Source organism: Halyomorpha halys, unplaced genomic scaffold, assembly GCF_000696795.3.
Source record: "Halyomorpha halys isolate HHAL.00 unplaced genomic scaffold, Hhal_1.1 Scaffold58.1, whole genome shotgun sequence".
NCBI classification, from domain to species: domain Eukaryota; kingdom Metazoa; phylum Arthropoda; class Insecta; order Hemiptera; family Pentatomidae; genus Halyomorpha; species Halyomorpha halys.
The window spans coordinates 2,600,102-2,609,036 of NW_027110919.1; the positions used below are offsets into that span (position 1 = coordinate 2,600,102).

General features: G+C 30.0%; 1 protein-coding gene across 2 annotated transcripts in view; it reads left to right on the forward strand.

The window, feature by feature from the left end:
* Positions 1–8,935, forward strand: part of LOC106692504 (tyrosine-protein phosphatase non-receptor type 5) — a 51,295-nt gene that overhangs the window by 6,486 nt on the left and 35,874 nt on the right. Inside the window, exon 2 of one of the 2 annotated variants that reach the window (XM_067049032.1) lies at positions 234–421. The exons of the other annotated variant lie outside the window; for it this stretch is intronic. The gene's annotated coding sequence lies outside the window, so the exon portion shown is untranslated. The remainder of the gene's footprint in view (positions 1–233; positions 422–8,935) is intronic. 2 annotated transcript variants of the gene reach the window in all.

Genomic DNA, 8,935 nt, shown 5'->3' on the forward strand with positions numbered 1-8,935 from the left:
AATAATATTCTATCTATCTATCTATATAATAGGTCTTGAATAAAAAAATGAAAATGACTTCTAATTACAAAACACTTTTCTATTTCATTCAAGAAGGTTTGTCTTGTTTTAAATCCTCTAAAGTAAATATTATTTTTGGTGTTATTTTGAGTGCGCGGAAGCGTGCCCTAGATATTTCATCCTTCCATAGTGGGATGCATAAATGTACAGGAAGTGTATGGTATTTTTTCAAGTTGAAAGGGCCGTCGGAGAGGGAAGAATGGGCGAGCCGATGTTGACCGAACTTTGCCGAGCCGAGCCGAGGGCACTCCATTGAGCTGGGCACCCATTCAGTGTGGGAAGAGGGCGATATCGATTCTGCTCTTCTCTTTCAGCTACATTCCTCTATCATGGCAGTTTCGGCTTCATCCAGTCTTCAGAGGTATATAGTATTACTAGATGATACATCTAATAATATAGCAATTTATATAATATCGTATATAAATCCATATTTGGGACCCTGTGCTGGACTGCATTCAGGCCCGCCTAGGTCCCCGTATTTCAGCCACAACAAACCTATGTTATCTTTTACGAAATTAAATATTTCAAATTATATCTTGGACCGGCATCGGAAAATGATTTATCCTGACAGATTTAATAAGTTCCAATATTCAGTTGAATTTGTCACTTAGCGTATTTCGGATAATTTTCATTTCAAAGTAAGTTTATTTGATTTTTTTTTTTTATAGCCAATAATGCATTGCAAATTATCGATCCTTTGTTTGAGGAGAATGAAATGTAATTGGCTGCAACCTTGGTTACATAACATTTTACTGTAAAATCAATAGTATGTGTGATATTGGCGATTACTTGACAATAGATTCCTTCCTTCCTCAACTGATTTTTTTTTAACATATTATATATTTTAATTATACTAACTAGAAATTAAAAATCCAAAACATACTCAAGAAAATCCAGATTGAATCACTAATATTTCAATCGATTATGTTATGTTACATATCCTTAAAATCGAGCTGTATTATTTTTTGCTTACTATTACTCCAACATAAATTCGATTTCTTTATACTGTAAACCAACAATTTATCACAATATTTATTTTATAGTTCAGTATAAATAGTTTATAATTGGTGTGTATTCAATGAACTAACTGGTTTAATCAGTTTAATTAAAAAAATATATATATTCTAAAACACAAAAGGTTGCTTACTTAAAATGCACCAGCTGAGCTTCAATATCGGTCCTAGTATGTTCGTTGGATTGTAAATTCATTCATATAACCAGAAAAATGGGGGGACATAACTGGCTCATATTACATCTTATCTTCTCTATTGTATAATTTGGATAGATCAAGTTTAATTAAAAATATTTCATGACAATATTTATTTATGCTAGTAATAATTATTCCAAAACTTATAGTTTCATTGTGTCCTATTATGAGTAAATAACCAATAGTTTTTCTGACATAAGTGAAGGATTTTTTTAGTTTCGGTTCAGCAAAAATAAAATAAACTCATGATTTCTTTGCTTTGTCTAATTTTCGAAAATTTACAAACAGCTTACTTAAAAATATCATTTAGTTTTAAAATAAATAAAAAATATGTCCTCTTTAAAGTAAATTAAATTAAATTGAGTAAAGAGAACAAATAAAAATAGAATATCTTTAAAATTGATATCTATACTAAGATTTTAAAGATAATGCTCATAATAATGAATTAACAATAAAATGCCTTTGGATAGTATATCTATCACATTTCCTCTATTATAGCTTTGGTTATATTTTTAATAAAATTTAATATATCATATAGCAATGTAATTATTTAAATTTAATGATAATTGACCAAAAAATTAAAATAACGAATTATGGTTCCTAATTTCTTTAGTTATGATCATCTTTATGAATGAACTGAAGAAACACAGACATAACGTACAGTGCCGATAAATATGTACGTTTATTTATAATTAATAGTTTTCTTATTTTTGAAAAATTACAGGCATTTTGATACATTTTTTTTTTTTTTTATTGTTTGAAAAGTTTTATTTAATTTAAGCAAAAAGAAAATCTTTTCTACTACAATTAAGTAAATAAAGACTTTGAAAATAGGTAAAAGCCCAAAAGGAATGGAGGCCAACTATACATTTTAAATCAATATGAAATATAATACCATTAATGTTTATATTTTTTTTATATTGATATTTTTTTAATTAGAGAAAGCATATACTTTTCTATAATTTTCAAGGGTATGTATGGAAAAAAAATATTAAGTTACAAATTTTGGAATGATACTTATTTAACAGGACCGATTGGCTTTAGAAAACTATAATTATTGAATTAAGGACATCTAAAAAATGAAAACTTTTGTCACCCCGATGAAGGTCTATAGGTTAAACCGAAACATCGCCACACGTAAAAATCAGTACTAACTTACGGTATTCCGTACTCCTCCGCAACCGATTTCTCTATATATTACTAAAAAGAATAATCTTTATACTAAACTGGGAAAAAATTATTAATTAACAAAACTATGACTAAATTGTCATGGATACACTTTTTAATTTAGTTTACCATAGATAGCATTTTAATTTCTAATCCTCAAATAATTTTAAAATATACAAACAATATTTAAATCTTGTGATTTGTTTACGGCATAATAGATAAATGTTTTACAAAAAATATATATATGTATGATTTGTTAAATAAAAAAAAAATGTGATCCAATCGAAGATTATTATATTATACTTAATGAAAATAGATGCAACGAATCTGCAATTTAGATATATTTATTTCACTATCTAAAAAATTTACTTAAAACCCGTTTTGAATTAATTTTGGAATATTTGAAAAATAATATTAAGTCTAAATTAATATGTACATAACACTTTATTTACATTACCAAGAAACAAATTAACAATTAGCAATAAAAACCTCTTCGCCCTATTATTTAATCTAATGTGTTCAAAATGTATAAGTAGTAATTATTATAAAAATTTTTACGATTATAGCATCACATTATGAGTTCATATCATAAGGAAAATTTGTTTAAATAGAAAATAATCGATAGTTTCAGAAAACAAAATAAAACCGATCGGTATACATCATTGAATATTAGCGAACAAATTAAATTGATTTCTGACTTTTACTACATAGAAAGAATTTTTTTTAAGTAATAAAAATGTGGAAAAACATATCCATTATGCTATTTCAAGGACAAATTAAAACTCTTTTCTCAATTCCATAACGAGAAGAAATATAATTATTTAAATTATTTAAAGGAAAGATAATATCATTCACAGTTAAAAACACTATCCTAGAGAGAAATACTGCCCAAATACAGTAGGTTGTTATAACACACAGCATAATAATCAATCATACAAGGCAACTTACAATAATACAATATTTACACTTTTTTTTTAGAATTAAATTTGTATCTACTTTTTTTTCCTTTTTGCTTTCTTATCAACAATATACATTGTATCCTCTCTATATATCCTACTCCCATTCTTCTTTTCCGGTGATCTATCTCAAATATTGAGGTTACTACACAAGTTTTATTTTAATTTATAGACTCATTTGATGTAGATACTTCAGTAAGCATACTTAAAATAAAATAAATAAATAATAAGAATGTCCGTTATGAATTAATGAAAATGTAGAAAAAAATAACTTCCTGCCACCAACAAATAGGCCATTCTTCAAATGCATTTTCTCGCTGCGACTGTCATAGAGCTGTCATATTTTGGTAGCCCTGATCAATACCTAGTTTTTAGGCACGTTCAGCGATTTCCGCTGCATAATTGTATCCTGACTGGAATAGGGCATCCGAAACATAAGGCAGTCGCTGGGCAATGGACCATTGCTGCAGAGGATCCTCCCATTGACAGATGATCTGATCTAGTTCTCGATATCTCTTTGGTGGGTATAAAATCGCTGAAGAGGTTTTAGCAGGGAGTCCGACAATGGCCTTGATACTCTTGCAGTTATTAGTATCGATACTCTCCAATATCGCAGAATGTATCTTAAGGTGCCGTCCGGAGAGGGTAAATATGGCCCGGGAACAAATATTGATTTACAACGTTGTTCTTTTTCTCTGACTCTACTAATCTCTCATGGTTGTAAAAACCAGCTCTCCCAAGAATATTTTATGATATCACCTTCTACTATTTTATTATATCAGCTTTTACAGTTTGGGTTGCATCTCCATCTCAAGGAAGAGAATGGAGTTGATTGTGAGGGCAATGTTCACTAGCTGGCTTTGGCCGAAACAGCCTCATCATCGGCAAACTCTGTGAGTGAGGAACTCACTCTCTTGGTCACTTCTTTGGTTATATCCAAATCGATTTGAAAAATAGATGATGATAGAGCTCGCGGTACAAATAATCGCCATTGACGTTGAAATTGAATAGAGAAGGCGACAAGGACCCACCCTGAGTTACTCCTCGCTGTACACTGATCCGGCTAGTTGTTAGGGTCGGGTTCCTACTCCAATTCATTCTTGTCGGTATTCAGGAGAGCCGGAATCACGTTTTTGGGGTCGGGTGCCACTCCTCTTGCCTCTAGTGAGCTAACAATGTGAGAATTTATCATAATTCACATGTTTGTGGAGATTCTCGTTTTCAAAGAAGCTTTTAAAATGGCTGGCTGGAAATTATTCGATTTTTGGATACCTTTAATGGGTATTGTTGAAGAAGGTCGGTATTTATTAAGTTCTGAACTGTTTTAATAATCATGGCACCTAATACAGGTATTGCTCCTGCCAACAGCTCCTGTCTGCCTTATTGGCTCTCAGCGAATTCGATACCTTTCCAACACCCTTGTCGGCCATATCAGTTTTATTTAATTTTATAGAATTAAACGACAGAGTGCTGTGGGTTAGTATTTTTTATAAAATACTGCTTTGTTGAAATCCGTAGAGTTGAAATTTGTTTCCTATATGATAGCGTGGAAGGTAGTCTACAACCATTTAGACATTTCCAGTTTAGATTGTGTGTTTTTAAAAACGATTTAAATAAAAACAAAACCTTGATCGAAATTAAATTAGATAAAATGGAAAAACTGGCTTTAATGGAAAAAAGTATTATATTAAAAAAATGAAATCTTTATTAGACCATAAAATTATCTCTAGAATAATAAGATATAATGCATGTATAGAATTAACATAAAATATCAATATGGATGATGATCAACTATAAATAATTGGATATATCGCTGTTTTGCACATGTGACAAAAATAAATATATGTTTTGAGACTGTTTCGTTGACTGAAGTTAATTTGTAATGACTCTAATAGCTTAAGGAAAGTGTTTAGGACGACCACATTAAAAACATTTTCCTCAGTCTAGGGTACTATCTTTGGAATATGTACATTTATAAATAAAATTCGGATGTATCAATATTCAAATAAAGCAGCGATGTGGATAAATATAATAAACATAAAATATTATACAATAGTTATTTAGAACATTATACTAATAAAATGACTCAAACCAAAAAAAAAATCTGAGACGAACAATTAACAATCACCAAAATTTTAGAATTTAAAACTTAAAATTTTAAAATTAATAAAAATAAAATTAAAAATTTGAATTTTCCTGTTATAAAGATAATCCGTATTCAAGGATTTCTTGAGGTGTGAAAAACTATTATCAACCTGTCTAAAACACTATCATAGTTTAACAAAAGGTAACAAAACCGTGTACTATGCAATGAAGAATTCGATTCCTTTACCCTTCACTTTTAGCCGGTTAGGTAAAAATCGCTTTAAAAACTTTTCGAAAAATTGTATTTATCAAATTTTTCCATAGTTTAAATTTATCCATTTTTTATTACTACTAACCGTGAGAAATGGTTGATTACGGGTACATTTAATTCCTGCCAGGTTATTAAAGGATAATACTTATTAAAAACCTTTAAATAGGGTAGCACAGGGGTCGAAAATATAAGTTAACTGTTATTTAAATAAGAATTTTTTCAGGTACCAACTGCTGCATTGCCAGAAGATATCATTCAACTTCCCCAGATTATAATAAAAAGGAAGAGATCAGGATGAGGCCTACCATCAGTTTTAGTTATATGAACACCTAACAAACTACATTAAAAACAAATAAAGAAAAGAAAATTGAGAATGAAATGAATAAATTAGTCAAGAAAAGTAACATATCGAGGAAAGCATAGTTTTCACCAGACAGGCCTAACCTGAGTGAGGTTAAAATATATATATATATATCATTATTACAGAACTCGTCTGGCAGTGACTCAAAGTCTGTGCACAATTCAAGCTCAGATCTGGACGAACTCTTCTCTGTAACGAAATATTGGGAAGAACCGGATGCAGCGGGGCATCATCCTCCAGCTGCTACACTTTCTCTATGATAATTTTTTTACTAAAGATAGAGAAGATATTCTATTACAACACAACCCATTTTAAATGGTAGAAACGAATTAGCGGCTCGCGAAAAAAGCTAAATGTCGAAAATGGAAACCTTTGTCCCCACCTGTTCTATATAATTTTTTTTCCTTTTTCCTTTCCATAGTAACTGTATAAGAGTGTCTTGTATTTTTATATTTTGTAGATTCCATGCTATAGATAGGCATATTACGTGTATAAAAATGTTTTGTTTTTTAAAATTTTGATCACATCTTTTCGAAAACTACTTAAACGATTTTGATTAAACTCGGAATATAAATGGACTAGGAAGAGGTTTTTAATATGATTATCCTTTAAAGGTTTTTAATAAGTATTATCCTTTAGTAACCTGGCAGGGATTAAATGTACCATTTCTCACTGTTAGTAGTAATAAAAAATGGATAAATTTAAACTGTGGAAAAATTTGATAACTACGATTTTTCGAAATGTTTTTAAAGCGATATTTATCGAACCGGCTAAAACTGAGGGGTAAAAGAATCGAAATCTTCTTCGATCCCATTCCATAGTACACGATTCTGTTACCTTTTGTTAAACTATGGTATTTTAAGCAGGTTGATAATAGTTTTTCACACCTCAAGAAATCCTTGAATACGGATTATCATTATAACAGGAAAATTCAAATTTTTTAATTTTATTTTTATTTATTTGAACAAATATCGATATCTTGTTGCTAGTATTAACAAACAATGGATGAATTAAATAATTATTGTTTTTCCATGACTAGTGGTTCTATAATTAGTGGTCTTATTATTTTTTTAGTTTTAAATAAAAAGATGATTTTAACTAGGCTTTTTTTTTTTTTTAATTTTTCTTTATGAAGAATGTCTTCAGGAAATCAATTTTGTAATCTGGAGGGAGAACCTCCATTTCTTCAAAGTGCCAGGATCCTGATTGTATTTTTCCATTTTTTTGTGCTTGTATGAACGATCCCCAGTGCAGAGTACTAATATAAAAGAGTTTGTTCAAGTTATAAAGGTTAAAAGAATAACAAAAAAATGGATGTTGCATTTTGTAATCCAATGCAAGCAAACATGAGAATATTTTAATGGTGTAAAAAAGTATTGCTACAGTGAATAGTATAGAAATATCTGAAACGATATATAAAATATATATAAATATATAATATATAAAAGCGAGGATCAACTTCATCTTCAAATAGATTGGTAAGTATAAGTTTTGTGGTGCACACGCCTTTGGTGAGGCGTTATTAAACTTATTAATTTGCGTTATTATTTTGCAGTTGAAACCTTTACCCCACAGTGTGTGGAAACGTTTACCTCATTTTACATTACTTTATACACATATTTTTTTCGCTTGGCTCTTCAGACCTAAAAGGCTAAATCTTTTGCCGCGCGAACCAACGATCTTCTTCAACGCCTGCATATTATTTATTTTTTTCATTACCCACTTCGTGGTCATTTCTGCTATACTGAAGGAGGACGAGTTTACCTTAAATTCTTCCATAACTACTTTTTATTTACATTTACAGTACCTGTTGTATAGTTTAATTAAACATTGAATTAATTTTCTAACAGAAACTGGAGGCCAGAAAATAAGACGATTTTCAATGTTCAGCTTGGGTTTGATTTTTTTTTGGATTTGATTTTTTTTTTTTTCAAGGTATACCCTTATTCCTTTCTACTTATCTATTTGCTTATTGAAGATGTTTAGGACTATTGTCCATCATCAAGTCCAACCTTATATTCATCCTTTATTCTTTATCATCCCTTCAAGGGATTTGTCTTGATATTAAAAATTTGTAATCATCCTTTTTATGTGTTTATTTGCTATTTTCTCTGTAATTTGACTGTTACATTAAATAAGAGACCAGGTCCCCCTCCCAAGAATTATATTTCTATAACTTAAAATTTAATGAAAACAAATTTATATTAAGTTAAATAAACTAGAGTCTGTATTACGAAGCGTCAAAGGGAACAAGGCGTCAGGACTGGACGGAATCCCGTATTTACTCATGAAGATGCTTCCTAGGAAGGGTAAAGCCTTCCTACTCAACATCTTTAACTCGTGCATGCGGATTTCGTACTTGTGTTTGATTTTTTGTTGGGCTTGATTTTTTTTTTTTCAAGGTATACCCTTATTCCTTTTTACTTATTTATTTTCTTATTGAAGATGTTTAGGACTATTGTCCATCATCAAGTCCAACCTTATATTCATCCTTTATTCTTTATCATCCCTTCAAGGGATTTGTCTTGATATTAAAAATTTGTAATCATCCTTTTTATGTGTTTATTTGCTATTTTTTCTGTAATTTGACTGTTACATTAAATAAGAGACCAGGTCCCCCTCCCAAGAATTATATTTCTATAACTTAAAATTTAATGAAAACAAATTTATATTAAGTTAAATAAACTAGAGTCTGTATTACGAAGCGTCAAAGGGAACAAGGCGTCAGGACTGGACGGAATCCCGTATTTACTCATGAAGATGCTTCCTAGGAAGGGTAAAGCCTTCCTACTCAACATCTTTAACTCGTGCATGCGGATTTCGTACTT